Below are 22,008 nucleotides of genomic sequence, written 5' to 3'. Positions count from 1 at the left end.
GAGTTTAAAAGCCTTAATTAGTTGAATGATTATATTTGGAACTTTGAAATTTCTAATGGTAATTAAGTAGTGAGATTAGGGTTTGGAGGCCTAGGGTTTTGAGGCAAATTTTGGAGAAATGCATAAATGATGACTTTGACCTATTGTGACGATAAAAATGGTCACTAATGACCAAAGGAGACGTGTGGGAATTGTTAGACTGGAAGTCAAATTCGTAGGTTGAATGGTCATGCTGCTGGCAGCATGACCAAGCCAACTTTGAAGGACCAAAACGGAAATTTTATAAGTCCAATTGATATGCCACCAATTGAGGATGAAAATAGACATAAAATGACACAATTTTCATTAAGGAACCATGCCCAAAAACTGGCCAAAACCTAGTGAACCAATTGACCAAAGTTGGTTAAGTGCAGTGCCATCAGATAAACCGACCAAATGAACAGTATTTGTTCATTTGGTCATAACTCAAACTAGGAAGGTCAAAATGACCTGAAATTTTACCAGTAATTAGACAAGACATAGATCTAAAACTTTCATGAAGAATACCAACCAAAATTATGCCATTAACCTAATCAAATTATTGAGCAAAGTTGAGTTACTGAACCTGCAAAACTGCAGAATTGCCATTTGAACAGTAAAGTTTCAATGGCTGTAACTCTCTCTAGAAAACTCTGATTTAAGTGAATCTTGAACCGATGGAAACCTAAGACATAGTAGAACATTTCGTATGAAGGAAATTAGACGAAATTATGGACTTAACTTGATCAAATTATTGAACGAAGTTGGATCAAAAATCACAGAACCAAAATCGCAGATGAATATGAAAGGCACGTGAACAGTGTTTGTATTTTAGCTATAACTTGAGCTACAAAACTCCAATTGGGGTGATTCAAAAAGGAGAATAAACTTAAGACAATGAGGATCATTCTGCTTGAAGTCTTTGGGTATAATTTATGCCCCAATTGTAAATATTTCTTTTGATGTATGTATTGCATATAAATGTATGGACATGTAAATGGGTCTTGAGCAGCTTGTATAAAAATTTGTATGAAGTTTGTAATAAAGTTTAGTTTGTGTTTCTTTTGATATAAATTTGTAAGGATGTGTATAAATTGTTTTGTCTTTAATGAAAAATGAGTGGAACTATTTTATTTAATTTGAATGAAATGATTGTGGAGTTGCTGAAATGGATTGAGTTTGATAGTGAAATTGAAGTAGTTGTTGAGAAAAAATTTTAAAAGTGCTTTTTACAGGTATTTGAAGAACTGGTTTCTCAAAATACAGAGGGAACTCTGTCAAAATTTTTATAAAATTTGCGTAAAAATATAATGGGCTAAAAATATTAACTAGTTTTAATTTTAACTAAATGTTTTAAGTACTTATTAGAAAATGCTCACCACTTACCAAAAGTAAGAAATTTGTTTTAAAATCCTTCGTAGGGTGCTTAATGAGTTATCGGTAGATGAAGTTCGGTAGTTCATTAAGTATTCTACGGGATCATATTATGCCTTAAAGAGGGGTAAGCTGTGACATGTTTTAGTGGTATCAGAGTAAATTTTTGAAGTATGTTTTAAATTGTGAATTTGTGTCTTTTCATTGTTAAGTACAACTGCTCAATGTCCATATTTGTTACATACAGTGCATTACATCATAAATATGAATTAACGGAGGGAAGTCTCCATGTGTTACTTGTTCAGGAGATACCCTAACTTCAGACTGAAATGGAAGAAGGGGATCGCTCAGTTGAGCAGTTTGTTGAAGCTGAGGCACAAGGGGAAGCCCTAGCTTTACCGAATGTCAGTGGATCCGTAGCACCAGCCCTGCAAATGCCACAATTTCTTGCACAGTTCGCACAGCAGATGGCGGCAATGTTTCAACAAATGGCTGAGGGTATGCCTATTCAAGCTCCACCCCAACCACCTGTGGCACAACCACTGCCTCCACCCAGACAATATGATAAACTACTGAAGTATGGGGCTACAGAATTTAAGGGTACAGTGGACCCTTTAGAGGTAGAGCATTGGCTTGAAAGAATGGACAGAGTGTTTAAGAAATTGTACTGCCCAGATGAGCTGAAGTTTGAATATTCTATGGTCGCATCGCAAGGGGATGCGTATGATTGGTGGAAGACCATCCCCACAACTTGGTTGAACCACCCGGCCGACACGGGATGACTTCATCGAGAGTTCGCATGTAAATACATCCCAGATGCATATGTTGATCAGAAACTACAAGAATTTTTGAGTTTGAAACAAAGAAATCGATCAGTGGCAGAGTATGAGAGGGAGTTCTCTCGCCTAAGTCATTATGTTGGGAGCCTCCTTACTACCAGCAAGGCAAGATGCAAGAGATTTGAGACGGGTTTGAAGCCCAGCATAAGGATGCAAGTTGTGGGATTTTGACACAAAGAACTTCTCGGAGCTTATGTCTCAAGCACTTGAACCGAGAGAATTGAATCGTATAACCCCAATGAAAGAAAAATCGTAAAAGCCGAGAAATCGTAAAAGACAAGGGGGAAAAATCAGTTGAACAGAGTTCTGGTGCTACCTCTGGAAAGAAAAAGAAGTTTAGTGGACCCAGCAGGGGTCGAGGTGGAAGATTTGGTAGAGGCAGATTTTCTGGACAGAGACCCCCTAGGTCTGGACAGCAGTCGAACAGGGGTTCATATTCTGCCCGCCCCTGTGAGACTTGTGGCAAGGTTCATGGGGGGAAATGTTATTGGGCCACAGGAGCCTGCTTTAACTGCGGAGGCAAGGGTCATTTAGCAAGAGACTGCACTAGTGCTCCATCTTTAAGATATGGTCCAGCTCCTACTACTGCTGAGGGATCTATTCAGAGTCCTGCTTCCAGAGGTTCACAGTCAGTTGGGAGAGGAAGAGGTAGAGGTAGAGGCTCGTCAGCACTGTGGCACAGCTTGGTCACTGACAAGGAAGTGCTTCAACTAGAATCTACACAATGAGACAGCGAGAAGAGGCTGAGACTTCTGATGTGGTAGCTGGTACATTTTCGATCTCTGATCAAGAAGTATTTGTATTGTTTGATCCGGGTTCAACCCATTCATATGTTAGTACTAGCATAGTCAGTTCACTTGTTGTTCCATGTGTGCAAATGGATTTTGAAGTGCTAGTAACTAGTCCATTAGGACAAGAGGTCCGGGTCAACAGAATCTATAGAGACTGTCCTTTGGTGATCCAAGGACATGTTTTCTTGTCAGACTTGATTGAAATGCCCTTCAGAGAGTATGATATCATCTTGGGCATGGATTGGTTAGCTAGGCATCACGCTATGATTGACTGTAGACTGAAGACAGCCACTTTTGGTCTCCCTTTGTTTGGTGATGTGGTAATACATGGGGAGAGGCAATTACTGCCATCAAACATCATTTCGGCTGCACTAGCTAGAAGGATGATCAGAAAGGGGTGTGAAGCATACTTGGCACATGTGATAGACACCCAAGTGGGGAGTCCAGCACTAAGGGACATCCCTACTGTATGTGATTTTCTGGATGTATTTCCTGATGAATTACCAGGATTACCTTCAGAAAGAGAGGTGCAGTTTGAGATTAATGTTATGCCTGGTGTGGACCCAATCTTCATAACGCCATATAGAATGGCACCTGCAGAATTGAAAGAGTTGAAAGTGCAGTGTCAGGAATTACTTGACAAGGGCTTTATCTGCCCTAGTGTGTCACCTTGGGGAGCGCCAGTATTGTTTGTTAAGAAGAAGGATGGCACTCTCCGGTTATGCATTGACTATCGGCAGTTGAATAAGGTGACAATAAAGAACAGATATCCATTGCCTCGTATTGATGACTTGTTTGATCAGTTGAGGGGTGCAAATGTTCTCCAAAATTGACTGAGATCGAGTTATTATCACCGAAAGTACAAGAGCGAGTATTCCTAAATCGCTTAGTAACCCGCTATGGCCATTATGAATTCCTAGTCATGCCATTCGGGTTAATAAATGCTCCGGCTGCTTTTATGGATCTGATGAACACTATCTTCAGACCATACCTCGACCAGTTTGTTGTGGTATTCATAGATGATATATGAGTCTATTCGAGGAATGCTGAAGAACATGATAGACATCTGCAGATTGTACTGCAGACTTTAAGAGAGAAACAGCTATATGCCAAATTGTCGAATTGTGAATTTTGGCTGAAAGAAATATCTTTCTTAGGGCATGTAGTATCAGAAGAGGGCATTAAAGTAGATCCAAGTAAGATTGAAGTCGCCCTAATTGGAGGCCACCTAAATGTCACGTAAATTCGCAGTTTTGGTTTAGCTGGATACTACCGTAGATTTGTGAAGGGATTCTCCATGTTAGCATCTCCATTGACCAAGCTGCTTAGAAAAGATGTGAAATTTCAATGGACGGATAAATGCCAGCAAAGTTTTGATGAATTGAAGAGATGTTTGACTGAAGCTCCAGTCCTGACTTTACCTGCTCCGGGTAAAGAATACATAGTTTACAGTGATGCTTCTCACAATGGGTTAGGCTGTGTATTGATGCAAGATCGAAATGTCATTGCCTATGCATCATGCCAAATTAAAACCGCATGAGAGGAACTATCCAACACATGATTTGGAGCTTGACTATTGTGTTTGCTCTTAAGATCCGGAGACACTATTTGTATGGGGAAAAGTGTTACATCTATATAGATCATAAGAGTTTGAAGTATTTGGGCACCTAAAGAGTTGAATTTGAGACAGAGGAGATGGTTAGAGTTGATAAAGATCGTGATTGTCCGATAGACTATCACCAGTGAAAGCTAATATTGTGGTCGATGCCTTAAGTCGCAAGACTATGGCAAGTCTACGAGTTACTCCTTTGTCTTTGGTACATGAGTTGAGATCATTGCATGCCAGCTTAGAGATTAATGATGATGGGCAGACAGCAGTTGCATGGCATGTACAGCCAGTGTTGATTGATCAGATTAGAATGGTCGCCGTAATTATCAAGTATCGTGGTCGTTGGAAGAAGTCAGCAGGCAAGAAACCGTAATTCTCAATCAAAGATGATGGTCTCTCGCTACACTAGGGCAGAATGTGTGTTCCTAATGATGTTGATTTGAGACAGATCATTTTGAAGGAAGCACATGAGTCTCTTTTTGCCATGCACCCTGGTGGTACAAAAATGTATAGGGGGCTAAAGGAGCATTACTGGTGGATGGGTATGAAAAGAGATGTGGCAGAGTTTGTATCCAAATGCCTAACTTATCAGCAAGTAAAGGCAGAGCATCAAGTACCCACTGGGTTGTTACATCCACTACCAGTACCAGAATGGAAATGGGAAAGAATAACAATGGATTTTGTGATGGGACTTCCGAGGACACAGAAGAGTCACAATGCAATTTGAGTCATTATTGACAGACTGACTAAATATGCTCATTTTCTGCCAGTTCGAATGGACTACAGTTTAGAAAGATTAGCCAAGTTATACATCGATGAGATTGTGAGACTGCATGGAGTGCCGTGATCCATCGTGGTCGACAGAGATCCTAGGTTCACTTCTAGATTCGGGTAGTCTTCAGTGAGCCCTAGGATCTAGATTGAACTTTAGATCGCATTCCATCCACGCATGCATGGCCACCGAGAGGGTAATTCAGATCTTGGAGGACATGCTACGGGCTTGTGTGATTGAGTTTGAGGGCAGTTGGGATACACACTCGCCTTTGATTGAGTTTGCTTACAACAACAGCTACCAATCAAGCATTGGGATGCCTCCATATGAAGCTTTGTATGGCAGAAAATGTAGAACCCCGTTGTGTTGGGATGACGTGGGTGAAAGAAAGATGATTGGACCCGAAATTGTTCAAAGAAACAAGAGAAGATCGGGTGATACGAGATCGACTTAAGAGTGCTTCGGACCGTCAGAAGTCCTATATTGATTTGATTAGAAGGGATATTGAGTATGCAGTGGGTGAAAAAGTATTCCTCAAGGTTTCTCTTTGGAAGAGAATTATGAGATTCTAGAAAGGGGAAACCGAGTCCTCGCTTTCATTGGGCCATATGAGGTTCGGAAAGAGTGGGTCCTTTGGCATATCGGTTGGCACTACCTCGAGTTGGAAAAGATACATAATGTCTTCCATGTGTCTATGTTGAGGAGGTATCGATCGGACCCATTTCATGTACTACCAAGAGAGGAAATTGAAGTAAATCCAGACTCACATATGAAGAAGAACCCATAGAGATTCGGCTTATGAGGTGAAGCGACTCTGAAACAAGCAGATACCGTTGGTAAAAGTCTTTGTGGAACCATCATTCGGGCCAGGAGGCTACTTGGGAACGAGAAGAGGACATGAGGAGACAGCACCCACAGCTGTTCAGAGATTGATACCAGGTAAAAATTTCGAGACAAAATATATTTAAGGGGGGGGAGAATTGTAACATCCCCGTTTGCATAGCCTGGTAGATTTCACTGTTCCGGTGACCGGTGTCGGTCCGGACAATTAAGGGGATTAGAACCACACTTAAGACAACTAGATAAACCATAAATAAAAATAATTAGTAATGTCCAATTAGTTAAGTATAAACAAGAAAAACAGAACATAAGAAGTTAAACGAGCCGAGAGTCACAAATGATGGGTGACCTTTCTCTGAACGCATCAAGTCGTTTTAAACTCAAATTTTGAACCGTAAAATGTGACGCTACGGTTCTTAGGACCATTATGAACACAGTGGAAAAGCGAAAATCATGAAAAGGAGCTGTTAAGCCAGTCAAATAATTAGGTCAGGGAGCCGAAAGAAATATTGGATTATTTGCAAACCGGGATGAACCGGTGAGGGGCAATTTGGTCGATTGACCCCGAGAGCTGACTCCTGACCTAACTGTCAAATAAAATCGGAGAAAAAAAAATTTCTGAATCGAGAATTAAATTAAAGAACTAATAGAAAAATAAATAGAAAAAAAGAAGAAGAAGAAGATGGAAAGTCAAAGGTGATGACATCATGCATGACCTCATGCATGATGCCATAACTAAATTAATTAATTTAATTAATTAATTGGAATTTTTTTGGTCTTCCATAAGTTAAATTAGATAAAAGAAAACAAAAGAAAAAAAAATTAAAGTTGTCTTCTTCTTCCATCAAGTTGTCGCCCCATCTTCTCCCAAGTCCCTCCATGAAAATCCTCCATTTAAGCTTGCACTCAAGCTTTAATTCCTCCACTCAATCTTCATAACTCCCCTAAAAACCCTACTAGAGCTTGTTATTGCAACTTAGGAAGAAGATTATAAGAAGAAAGAAGGGCTAAAGATAGAGATTTGAAGCTTTAAGTTGAGGTTAGTATGTTAACTTCTTATTTTTCCATTTAAATGCATAATTAGTTATTGAAATGAGCTTGGAATTAATGAAATGAAATAAAAACATGGGGGAAGGACCATTGCTGAATTTTGGCCAGCTTGAAGAAGGGACATAAATTGCATGGTTTGATGCATTAGAATGAGTTTAAAAGCCTTAATTAGTTGAATGATTATATTTGGAACTTTGAAATTGCTAATGGTAATTAAGTAGTGAGATTAGGGTTTGGAGGCCTAGGGTTTTGAGGCAAATTTTGGAGAAATGCATAAATGATGACTTTGACCTATTGTGAAGAGAAAAATGGTCAATAATGACCAAAGGAGACGTGTGGGAATTGTTAGAATGGAAGTCAAATTCGTAGAAGCCAACTTTGAAGGACCAAAACAGAAATTTTATAAGTCCAATTGATATGCCACCAATTGGGGATGAAAATAAACATAAAATGACACAATTTTCATTAAGGAACCATACCCAAAAACTGACCAAAACCTAGTGAACCAATTGACCAAAGTTGGTTAAGTGCAGGCTGCCACTGCACAAACTGACCAAATGAACAGTATTTGTTCATTTGGTCATAACTCGAACTAGGAAGGTCAAAATGACCTGAAATTTTACCAATAATTAGATAAGACATAGATCTAAAACTTTTATGAAAAACACCAACCCAAATTAGGCCATTAACCTAATCAAATTATTGAGAAAAATTGAGTTACTGAACCTGCAAAACTGCAGAATTGCCATTTAAACAGTAAAGTTTCAATGCCTATAACTCTCTCTAGAAAACTCTAATTTAAGTGAATCTTGAACCGATGGAAACCTAAGACATATTAGAACATTTCTTATGAAGGAAATTAGACCAAATTATGGACTTAACTTGATCAAATTATTGAACGAAGTTGGATCAAAAATCTGCCAGAACCAAAATCTGCAGTATGAACAGTGCACGTGAACAGTAATTGTGTTTTGGCTATAACTTGAGCTACAAAACTCCAATTGGGGTGATTCAAAAAGGAGAATAAACTTAAGACAATGAGGATCATTCAGCTTGAAGTCTTCGGGTATAATTTATACCCCAATTGTAAATATTTCTTTTGATGTATGTATTGCTTATAAATGTATGGACATGTAAATGGGTCTTGAGCAGCTTGTATAAAAATTTGTATGAAGTTTGTAATAAAGTTTAGTTTGTGTTTCTTTTGATATAAATTTGTAAGGATGTGTATAAATTGTTTTGTCTTTAATGAAAAATGAGTGGAACTATTTTATTTAATTTGAATGAAATGATTGTGGAGTTGCTGAAATGGATTGAGTTTGATTGTGAAATTGAAGTAGTTGTTGAGAAAAATGTTTAGAAGTGCTTTTTACAGGTATTTGAAGAACTGGTTTCTCAAAATACAGAGGGAACTCTGTCAAAATTTTTATAAAATTTGCGTAAAAATAAAATGGGCCAAAAATATTAACTAGTTTTAATTTTAAATAAATGTTTTAAGTACTTATTAGAAAATGCTCACCACTTACCAAAAGTAAGAAATTTGTTTTAAAATCCTTTGTAGGGTGCTTAATGAGTTATCGGTAGGTGAAGTTCGGTAGTTCATTAAGTACTCTACAGGATCATATTATGCCTTACAGAGGGGTAAGGTGTGACAAGCGTTATATTTTACTGTTTGAAATTTAAGTTTAAATCCACTTCGCAATCCTTCCTAAGAAGGTCACCCATCGCTGTGACTCTTGGCTCATTTAACTTCTTATGTTCTGTTTTTCTTATTTATACTTAACTAATTGACAATTACTAATTATTTGTGTTTATGGTTTATTTAGTTGTCTTAAGTGTGGTTCTAATCCCCTGAATTATCTGGACCGACACCAGTCATCGAAATAGTGAAATATACCAGGCTATGCAAATAGGAGTGTTACAATCAGTGTCGGTCCGGAAAGCTAGAACGTCTAGAAAAATATTTAGACAAGAGTGAGGAATCATAAATAACTCAAATATTAATGAGAAAAATTTAGTAAAAATTTTAGAAATAAATTACAACCAAGTTAAATGAGCCGATGCCCTAGCGATGGGTAACCAAGTGGGAAGTTACGGTTTTCGCAGCTAGAAGCCCTAAACTCGGGAGAAAATTCATGAAATAATTTTTGGGACTCCATAGAAGAGTTATTGGTTTTTGATGGCATTATAATACCAAGAAAATGCTTAGAAAAATTTTTCGATTGGTACAGATAATTTTGGCTCAATAAGCCAAACAGAGGGCATTTTGGTCATTTCATCTTCAAAGATGATTTTTGGCCAACTTGTCCAATTAACTAAATGATTATTATGACATAAAATATGAATAAATGTTGCTAAAAATTGAATTGAAATTTGGTAGAAAAGAAAAAGAAAGAAAAAGAAGTTAAATTGGGAATTATGATATCATGCTTATGTAATTAAGAATTTCCACCCAATCACCACTTAACAAAATGACTTAAGAGATAAAAAGGACACAAAATAAGATAAAAACAAAAAGAAAAATCCAGCAGCCACCATCAACCTTGGGCAATTGAAATATTAGAGAGAGAGAAAAAGAAGAGAAACTCCATGGAAGCCTTGGTTCAAGCTTGAGTTCACCCATCATTTCACCTTAAAACCCCATCATCCCTTCACAAAAATTGATTCTCACCACTAGCACAATACTTGGATAGCAGAAAGAAAGAGAAAAGGAGGAGTTCTCAAGCTTTGGGAATTGGCTAAATCAAGGTTAGTGCCATATCTCTTCCTTTTCTTTTTAAAATTGATGTTAGGAGTATGAAATGAGTTAGAAATTTAAAGAATTGAAAGAATATGTTGAGAAATTGAAAGCCATAAATTTTGGTAGCCATGAGGAACCTTGAGGAAATTATGATTTTTGATGGAATTAAATTTGATTAGTAATGTTCTTGATGAGTTGTATATGGTAGAAGTTGAATTATAAGGTCTTATGCATGAATTGAGGTATTGGAAATTAGGGTTTTGAGCTATATTAGGGTTTGGCCATATTGATGGTAAATTGAAGTTCTAATGGTTAATTAGTGACCATTTGGCTATGTTTGATTAGGAAATGAAGTGATTTGTGCCATGGGAATTGATAGTAGTACTGCGTTTAGCTTCATGCCATTCTATGATATGATAGCCTATGGCTATACTGATTATGATGTTATACTTGGCTTTATACCTTATTGTTTTTACTGTCTGCACACTGGAAGACACATTGTGACTAATGATGTGATGACCCAAGGTACTTGGTACCCAGTGCTAGTTTACCTGTTTATCCAGTCTGGTCAAATTTTATAGGTTACTTGGGCATGGAAAAGTATAAATATAATTAAATTGATTATTAAAGAAAGTAAGGAAATTAAATATCAAGATAAAGAACAAGAATGATTACAATAAAAAGAGGCTCAAAATCATCAAGAAAATGATTAAGAAAATACTAGAAAGAGTTAATATCATAAGATATAATTAGCTTTCGACTAAACAATAAGTTAATAATTATTTATTTCTTATAAGCACAATAACTAGGAAATTTTTACTTTTATTTGCATATTATATTTTCTTTTATTATTAGCACCACTAAGCTTTATACTTAGCGCGTCGCTTTTGCAACGCATAGGTATTGAAGATTTGGCTAGAGAGCCTAGTAAACCACAAATTGGGTGAGACTTGTATACAGATCTACACAGTGTCTGTGTCACCTCACAGACTACAGTGCATTGGTAGGACATTAGGTCCCATTTGTAATATTTCTATTTTGTAATTAAACTTTTATTTTCTCATGTATAGTTGAAACTCATGTAATATATTTTGGTATTAATGCAAATATTTGTAATTAGTGTTTATATATGAAAATTTAGTATTTATTTATGATTTGTACATGATTATCATGTAAAATGAATGAATGATAAATAGAAGAATTTTTGAGAAATGGTTGAGAAATATTGTTGTAACACCCTCCCGGTAGCCATTCCGTACATTCTACTGTTCCGGTGACCGGTGTCGGTCCGGACAGCTAGAACGTCTGGAAAATATTTAAACTAAAGTGAGGGACCAAAAATAACTCAAATATTAATAAGAAAAATATAGTAAAAATTTTAGAAATAAAATACAACCAAGTTAAATGAGCCGGTGCCCAAGCGATGGGTAACCAGAGGGAAGTTGCGGTTCTCGCAACGAGGAGCCCTAGACCCGGGGAAAAAATTATAAAATAATTTTTGAGACTCCAGAGAAGGGTCATTGAGGTTCCTATGGCATTAGAATGCCAAGAAAATATTTAGAAAAATTTTTCAATCGGTACAGATAATTTTGACCCGTTAAGCCAAACGGAGGGCATTTTGGTCATTTCGCCTTCAGAGATGATTTTTGACTGACTTGTCCACTTGAGTAAATAATTATTATGATTTAAAATATGAATAAATATTACTAAAAATTAAATTGAAATTGAGTAGTGATGAAAAGAAAAGAAAAATCAAAGAAAGGCTCATTTATGACATCTTGATGATGTCATTAAGAGCTCTAACCAATTACCTTTAAACAACTATCAAATTAACAAATAAAAGAGACAAAATGAAGGCTAAAGGAATTAAAAACCAGCTGCTCTTCTTCTTCTTATTCCTCAATACGTGAATCTCTCCTCTTCTCCTCCATTGATTTTCAAACAAAAGCTTCATTTCTCATGCTTCCTCACCATATTTCCTCAAGACCCCAACACTAAAATGAATCCTTGGACCTAGAGGAAGTGTTTGGCAGCCAAGAGAGTACAAGGAAAGTGAAGTTAAGCTTGGAGAAATTCTGCCACTTAAAGGTTAGTGCACATATGTATTTAAAACTCATTAATTCCATGTTAGAGATGTGTAATAGGTAAGAAATTGTGAAATAAATGAACCAAACCCATGTGTATGTGTACATGAATTTTCGGCAGTCCTAGGAAGGAATGAGTTTGATTGTATTAATGGACTTAGAGTGAATTGGAGATTATGTTTAAAGTGTATACATATATATATAGAGAGAATGAAAGAGTAAATTAGGGAAATTGTGAAAACTTTGAAATTTAGCTAGGATTTAGGAATGAAAATTTGACTTGGCTTATGAATTGGTTAAAGAAAATTCTAATGGTCAATTAGTGACCATTTGAGGTATGTTGACCATAAATTGGACTGAAAAATGGCATGGCAAAGTGGAATGGTAGGTTGCTAAAGACAATGACATGATGGCTGAGATTTTAGTCCACTTGGACTACCATATCCTTGGCTGTGTTAGTCCAATTGGTGTTTGGCCAATTGGACATGAAACTAGGCTTATAATGGCACATTTTTGCTGAAGAAACCATGCCCAAAAGACCAAAGCAAGAGGACCAAAAGTTGGCCCCAATCCGGATACCATGCAAACAGCCCCTGCAGAATGACCAAATGAACAATAACTATTCATTTGGCCATAACTCACTGTAGAATGGTCAAATTGATCTGAAATTTTTACAGTAACAAGATATGATATAGAAAAACAACTTTCATGAAGAACATCACCCCAAATTATGCCATTAACCCATTCAAATTATTGGGCAAAGTTGAGTTATCAAACCTGCAACTCTGCAGATTTTCATTTGAGCAGTAATGTTTGGAGGACTATAACTCTCTCTAGAAAACTCGGATTTAGGCGATTCTTGAACCGATGGAAACCTAAGGTATGGTAGAACATTTCATAAGAAGAAAGTTAGACCAAATTATGAACTTAACTTGATCAAATTACTGACCAAAGTTGGACCAAAAATCTGCCAGACCCAAAATCTCAGCATGAACAGTATACGTGAACAGTAAATTTATTTTGGCCATAACTTGAGCTACAAAACTCCAAATGGAGTGATTCAAAAAAAGAAATTCAACTAGGCAAAATAAGGAACAACTTTCATGTTTACCATTTCCTCAAATTCCCACTGTAACAGTGCTTAATGGAATAGTAAAATTAAGTTTCAAAACTGAAAATTTTGTTTCCCTTGGTTAAAGCTTAGAAATGGTATTAATGCTTAATGCCAACAAGTTTTAAATGAAAAATATGGTATGTTTGAAGTGCCAAAGTCAGTGTACATATTCTCTATGCAAAAGTCAACTTTCTTGTTGACCAATGAAATGAATAGTGACACCAAAAGTTAAAATTCAAAGATTGAAGAATTTTAAAGTATCAAATGCCCTAGTATACCTAACAAGATTGGTTTGGATAGTTTGGCATGCCAATAGGGTATTGTTTTAGCAGTACTGCGAAAGGCTTTATGCCTGTATTCATGGCTTTTATGCCCGTATTCATGGCTTTTATGCCGATTATGTGATATCATGGCTTTTTAGCCATACTGACTGCATACGTGGTTGACGTTCTGCGTCCCATGGTATGACGGCCCGAGGCACCGCGGTGTCCAGTGCCAACGACCCGTTATCCAGTCCAGTCGTCCAGTATAGGTTACTTGGGCAACCAAATGAATGGAAAAGTATAACTGTAATTGAACTGATTGTTAAAGAAAATACAAAAATTAAATATCATGAATGATTATGATAGAATACAAAGAAACTCAAGATCATGAAGAAAATAATTAACAAAATGCATGAAGAAGTTAATATCATAAAACGTAATTAGCCCTCGACTAAACATTAAGTTGGTAATTATTCAGTTCTTATGAACACAATGGCTAAGAAATTATGATTTTTATTTGCATATTATATTTTCTTGTATTATTGGCACCACTAAGCTTTATGCTTAGCAGCGCTTTGCAACGCGTAGGTAATCAAGATTTGGACAGAGGGCCCGTGAGACCACAGATTGGGTAAGGCCGTTCACAGTTCTGCATAGTGTCTGTGTCACCTCACCGTCTGCAGTGCATTGGTAGGACACTAGGTGTCATTTTGGTATTTTGTAATTGATTTTATTTTCTCATGTGTAAATGAACTTATGAAATGTAATTTGATGTTCATGTAAATAATGAGAATTGTGTTTATAAATGGAAAAGTGAATGTTTATCTGTAATTTATATATGATTATCACATGTGATGAATGATTGAGAAATGAATGGTTGAAAAATGTTGAGATTTTGATAAATGGAATTGAGATGATTGAATATGAATATAGGAAGTGTTTTTCACAGGTTCCGAAGAACGGTTTTCTCCATTTTTAGCTGGTATTCTGCCGAATTTTCTTTAAAATTTTCGGAACCTCAAATAAATAATAATTTCGATAAATGGCTTAAAATGAATTATATTTCACAAGTTATATTCAAAACTACGATAAAAATGAATTAAGATAAAATAGAGTGCTCCGGCACACTGAGTGGCATAACTTGCTCGGCTACACTGTAGTCGGGTAAGGGGTGTCACATTTAGGTCTTGCAGCAGAGATACAGCAGATTTCAAAAGGTCCCTTAGGCAAATCCCACATCGGCAAAGCACGGAGATGGTCTTGGGCTCAAAAGTAATGATATATAAGATGGGGGAACTAATCACTAGAGGCGCCTTTTGGTGGAATGGCCTGGAGAGTTGGAAGAACTCCAGGGTTAAACGTGCTCGTTTGAGAGAAATCCTAGGATGGGTGACCTCCTGGGAAGTTCTCCATTCCACCTATGGGACAAAACCGTGAGGCTTATGGCCAAAGCGGACAATTCCTCTAGTGGTTGGTTCTCGATCGTTACAATTGGTATCAGAGCCGCTCGCGTGTCCTCTTGGGCGATGGTGGGGCAAACCTCAGCGAGGACGCTGAGTCCCGAAAGGGGGGGAGAAAGGTCCCTTAGGCAAATCCCACATCGGCAAAGCACGGAGATGGTTTTGGGCTCAAAAGTAATGATATATAAGATGGGGGAACTAATCACTAGAGGCGCCTTTTGGTGGAATGGCCTGGAGAGTTGGAAGAACTCCAGGGTTAAACGTGCTCGTTTGAGAGAAATCCTAGGATGGGTGACCTCCTGGGAAGTTCTCCATTCCACCTATGGGACAAAACCGTGAGGCTTATGGCCAAAGCGGACAATTCCTCTAGTGGTTGGTTCCCGATCGTTACAATTGTGATTATGTTGATATAATGGAGTTTGAGAATGATGGGAAATGTATTGGAAGTGCTTTTCATAGGTTCCAAAGAACTATTTTATTCATTTTTAGCCAATACTCTACTGAATTTTCTATAAAATTTTCAGAATCTCAAATAAATTTATAATTTCAATAAATGACTCAAATGAGTTAAATTTCACAAATTACACTTCATAACCATGAAGAAATAAATTAAGGAAGGATAAAAATAAATGAGATAAAATTTAGTGTTCCAGTAATTCCTCTAGTGATTAGTTTCCTCATTTTATATATCATTACTTTTTGAACCCAAGACCATCTTCGTGCTTTGCTGCTGTAGGATTTACCTAAGGGACCTTTCTCCCCCCCTTTCGGGACTCAGCGTCTTCACTGAGGTTTGCCCCACCATCGCCTAAGAGGACACGCGAGTGGCTCTAATACCAATTGTAATGACCGGGCTTCAACCACTAGAGGAGTTGTCCGCTTTGGCTATAAGCATCACAGTTTTGTTCCATAGGTGGAATGGAGAACTTCCTAGGAGGTCACCCATCCTAGAATTTCTCTCAAGCGAGCACGCTTAACCCTGGAGTTCTTCCAACTTTTCAGGCCATTCCACCAAAAGGCGCCTCTAGTGATTAGTTCTCCCATTTTATATATCATTACATTTTGAACCCAATACCATCTCCGTGCTTTGCCGATGTGGGATTTGCCTAAGGAACCTTTAATTCCTCTAGTGGTTAGAGCCTGATCATTATAGAGTTCCATTTGGGTATGGTATATTTTTGTAAATTGTTTTTCAACAGGTTTGAAGAGCTGTTTTACATAGTTTTAGCTGTAACCACGCGGATTTTTTGCAAAATTTTAAAAAAGCCTAAGTATTTCTAAATAAGTTTAATAACATATACTTGTATTTAAAACACTTAAATTAAATTTTTATCACCACGCCAAACTCTAAAATGAAATTATTTTGTCAAAATCTCTTGTATTATATTTAATAGATTATCGGTAGGCGAAGTTCAATAATTTATTAGGTATATAACGAGATCATACCACATCTTATGGAGGGGTAAGGTGTGACATGTTTTAGTGGTATCAGAGCTAGGTTTGAAAGCAAGTTTTGAATTATGAATTTGAAATACTTTTTGATAAGTACAACTGCTCAAAATGTTTGATACATATAGTATATTTACATCATGAATATGAACTGACGGGGAGAAATCTCCTTGTGTTGGTTGTTCAGGAAGTAGAAAATTTTATGAATAAAGATGGAAGAGGGGGATAAACTGTAGAACAGTCTGTTGCAGCTGACATATAAGAAGAGGCCCTAACTCCTTAGAGTGTCGGAGGCCCGGCTACACCAGCCCCACCTATACAAATTACTGCACAAATGGCCCAGCAGATGGCCATGTTCTTTCAACAAATGGCTGATAATCTATGGGCCCAAGCCCAAGTACAAACCCAACCTCCACAAAGACAACATGAAAAGGGGAAGGATGTGAAGCTTACTGGCCAAAGTTCAGGCAGCAGTTTAGGGAAGAGAAAAGATTTTGAGGGACCCCAAACCCATAGGTATGGCAGAGGCAGACCAGCAGCACGGTATCCACCCAAAGCTAATCAGCAAATGACCAGAGGAGCATTATTAGCTCGCACTTGTAAGATATGTGGCAAGCTACATGGGGGTATCCACTATAAGGTCAATAAAGATTGCTATAATTATGCTGAAGTTGGACATTTTATCAAGGATAACACCAACACCATAGATCTGCACCATCTACCATAGTTGAATGATCCATCCAAAGTTCTACCCCCAGAGGTCCACAGACAGTCAATAGAGGTAGAGACAGAGTTACTGACAGCCAAGGTATAGTGAACCAACCTGAGCAGAGCAGTACACCAGCCAGGGTGTACACCATGCGCCAAAGGGAAGAAGCAAAAACTTCAGACATAGTTGTCGGTACGTTTTGAGTTTTTAAAAGGAATGATTATGTACTATTTGATTTTAGCTTTACTTATTTATATGCTGGCATTAGAATTATATATTCCCTTGCATGGAAAATAAATTTTGATGTGTTAGTGACTAGTCCTTTAGGATAAGAGCTATGGTAATAAGTGTGATTGGAATTAGTTTTAGAAGAGTTTGTTAATGAGAGACATCTCTTAAAATACGAGAAGTTATAGAGCTAATTAGCGTGCCTATTTGGTGCAAGGCAAGAGGATCTAAAAGTGAGTTATAGTAAGAAAGTTGCCCTAGATGAGGGCAAAGGTATTACTGCTGATAGATGTCAGTGGATACCATAATCAAAATAAGTTTAAGATATTAATGGATTTGAGAGGGATAAGATATAGGAAATTTTAATATATTGGGATGTATCGTAGTAACTATGCAATATTCTTGATATTTGTGTTGTAAGCTGCAGATTACAATACCGACTTGGATTATTGTGCAGAGCTACGTACTACCCGATAATGCACTAAGATAAGGATAATTGCAAATGGCTTCTGCTTTGGTATAGCTATGCTAGAATGGAGTTGTATTATTGGAAATGAGTTGAAAATCTTAATTAAGGATTTAAAACCCTAAAGCTAGAATATTAAAAGGACATCATTGTAAGGTAGCTAGAGTCACTGACTAAGTTACCCTAACATAAACTACAGTACATCAGGAATTGTTATAAGACTAGAGATTTCAGTATAGTCAGAGGGTGAGGTCATCCGGTCTTCGATATGGGGTCTTGCAGTTGTTTTGGCATAGCAATGGACCTTTTACCCAAAGTTTAGTGAAAAATAGTATCTTATTTGTGTAGCAGAAAGGCACAAAATATGATTTTGTTCCCTTGAAGGAGATAGGATGCTATGGATGATGTTCATAACTTGTAAAATAACAATTCAAGGGATTTATAGTATGAAAAGAGAGTAGAGAACCTTATACAGTTGTGGTAAAACGGTGAGTATAGTATTCTATCATAGTCAGTTATATTACAAGAATTACAGTAGTGTTTCCTCAGAAAGAATAGATAAATACACTAATAAAATGATATGTGAAATGATGTTTTAATTGAGACCTTAGTGTGATAGGAAATAGTTGGCTCAGGTATCCCTTCGGAAGAGCACAATTTTCATTATGAGGATCATAAGGATTAGATCATGATGATGCAAAACTTTTGAATGGCAAGAGAAAAAGGAGAGTTCTGTAGACTTCCTTCTTAAGGTATTAGAGGATAATTTATAGTTAAGTAAAAGAGAAGACACTGATTGCAAATCAGTGAAAAATAAGTCACAGAAAATTGATAGATAAAAGAAAATATAGAAGTAAAAATTTGAATAATCAATTTAAATGTAATAATGAGATGTTACGAAAATTAGTGGAAGTGCTAGCCAGAATGGTCAGAGAACCAATTCTAAATAATATTGAAGTGTATAGGATTTATTAGAGATGATAATAAAAGGTACTAGCTCTTAACGCAACAGTCAGGTTGTCACACCCTACCCCTCTGTAAGGCATAACATGATCCCGTAGTATACCTAATGAATTACCAACTTCGTCTACTGATAACCCATTAAATACACTATAAGGGATTTTAAAACTTTTCTTACTTCTTTTCCACAATGGTGAGCACTATTTACAGGTGTTAAAAAAAAAAAACTTTCTTTTGAACTGAAGTGAAACAGCTAACACATTTGAATTATTAGTAATTTCTGTAAAAATTTTGGCGAAGTGCCATCTGTATTTTGAATAAAACAGTTCTTCAAAAACTTGTAAAAGCACTTCAAATATATTTCTCAATCTCAACTCCAACATTTAATCAACACAAGTCCACAATAATTTTTCAGTATTTTCAAAAGCTGAGATAAAAGAAATATAGTACAAATTTTACAAGCCAAAATAATTCACAATTTATTTTACAACTTCAATGTACAACTTTAATTTACAACTACTCAAAACCAAGAACACTATATACATACAGTGAACATACATTACAATATAAAATGCAAACTATGGCATACTCAATATACCCGATGATCTCTCAGTATAGTACTAGCAGCCTAGTCTACTACCCTGTCAGTTTGTCTACCTACGATAGCAATGAAAAGCTATCGCTGAGTAAAATTTACTCAGTGGTGCACAATAACAATTTAAAATGCGATATATAAATCTTTTATTGACAATTCACAAATCAAATGATTCACAATTCCATTTCACAATTTACAAAGTTCATATAACACAAATTTGATTAAATAACTAAGTAACACAGTTTTGCCAATCAATAACACAATTTGATCAAATAACTGAACAATACAGTTTTTCCAATCAATAACACAATTTGATCAAATAACTGAACAATACAGTTTTACCAATCAATAAAAAAATTTGATCAAATAATTGAATGACACAGTTTTACTAATCAATAACACAATTTGATCAAATAACTGAAGAATACAGCGTTGCCAATCGATAACACAATTTAGGCCATGATACAATTTTTCCACACATGCCGTGTTGTACACCATGACAAGACACACTCACCCTAATAATCGAAATCAATCAGGGAGGAAGCTAGCTAAATAATGAGTACTCATCTACACTCACCTCAGACTGACAAGTCAAAGAGGGAGGAATATAGTCACACTCACCCCATAAATGGAGGAGGAATATAGTGTACTTATGAGAGCACTTGCAGGCGTTACGTATCGCCATCCCTGCAAGCTCATGGGTTCACACGTGAGAGTTCCCAAGAATCGTAGGTGTTAGTATCGCCATCCCTACTTTGCTCTGATAACACTAAACACATTTTATCTCAAAATTTCAACTTACAAAGTAGGCAACACAATAATATTCAATAGGATTCTCAAAGCCAAAATAATAAAAAGTTATTCATAACTCATTTCTCCAAATAAATTTTCTAGTAAAAGCAGTGAATATAAAAAGTATTGTGCACAGGCACAATTTAAAACTATAATGTTCAAATAAATTTTTAAGTAGAAAATAAGAAATCGAAATTATTGTGCACAAACACAATTTAAAACAATAACATACAAATAATCATAATTTATTTCAATTGAAAAATTCAAAAGAAATAACTATTGTGCACAAACTCAATTTAAAACAATAACATATAAATAATCATTGAATTAAATCCAATGCTTGTTAAACATAATACATAAGAAAAATGTCATTTAATCATTTGAAATATTCAAAACAAAATCAGTTAAATACTAGTTGTGCACAAACCTCTGATAACTGTCTCTTGGCTCTGACTCAGTTTTTCCTTCCCTTTCCATGAGTCTTTGCTAACCGAAACACACAATTTGAAGTGTTTCAGTACTCATTTAAACTGTCTCTAAGAATAAAGTTCAATAATTAATTTATCGAATTCTATTATTTCCTTAGTCAACCTAAGATGTCGACCCTCGATGCAGTCTAGGTGAATTAGGTTTCAATGTTATCAATATGTCACGTTTTATAGCCTTTTAGTGTTGGTACATGTTACCCAATTCATTTCCATGCGTAGTGCACTTTAGTGCAAATTTTCGGATTCCAGTATACTAATTTGACCTAACCGGATGACCTAGTTCCCTCAGTTTTCAGGTTTCGGTCAAAACTACAAACTTATAGATCTATGTATTATTGCACGCGGGCAAAATTTCAGGTCATTCTGAGTTTACTAGACCAAGTTATGGTCATTTTACTATTACTGGTCAAGGTGCATCAAAATTGGTCACTTTAGGTCATTTTAGGTCATTTTAGGTTCGGCCAGTTTTTGGACATGAATTTGTGCAAGCTATTTGACTTGCCTATGGTCATTCTTGGCCTTTTGTGTCTCATAAGACTTGTAGATATATGTCTCAGCTATTCATGGTAAAAATTTCAGGTCAATTGGACCTGTTTTGAGTGAGTTATGGCCAAAACACTAACTGCTGCCCAAATGGTCAATTTTCAGGCCTTAAATGCACTAATCCGGATTTGGTCATTTTTCAAATTACCTTCCAAGCAGAATTTTGATAAGCTTCCTTCATGAAAGTTGGCACATTTTGTGCCTAATTTCACCTCCAATTGGTCTCATACCAATTGGAGCCACACACTTAAGGTTCTAGGCCAAATTACACACTGCCCTATTGCACATTGTCCATCACTCAATCAAAGGACACATTTAACATTACCAAGTTACACATTCATGTCACTTTTGTTTTATGCCATAACCTAAACACATTTCACAACACATTTTTGGTCACTTTGGCAGCTTATAACCACACTCAATATGCACCTTATAGTACAGAATTTACCGAGTCCAAGTTACACACAATTTAACTACATAACAAGCTCATTTACATGTCCAAACTCAAACCCTCATACAAATACACAAGCTGCCATAACAAATACTATAATTCAACAATAATATTTCACAAACCAAACCATTAAATAACATTTTTATGGTTCACAATTCAAGCTGCAGATTTGTACCTCACTTTGAATAAAGTTCCAAGCTTCCAAATTCAAGTATACATTCACATATACTTAGTATACATCACCAAATTTATTCCTACACATATAAACACTTAATCAACCCTTTAATCTACCATTTACAAGCAAGAATAAACTGCTCTTAAGGAGTTTCCATGGCTGCCAAAAATACACATCTCCCTTAATACATCAATCTCC

The sequence above is a fragment of the Hevea brasiliensis genome, chromosome 7 (genome assembly GCF_030052815.1).
Source record: "Hevea brasiliensis isolate MT/VB/25A 57/8 chromosome 7, ASM3005281v1, whole genome shotgun sequence".
Classification (NCBI taxonomy): Eukaryota; Viridiplantae; Streptophyta; class Magnoliopsida; order Malpighiales; family Euphorbiaceae; genus Hevea; species Hevea brasiliensis.
Note: the sequence above shows the minus strand (reverse complement) of the source record.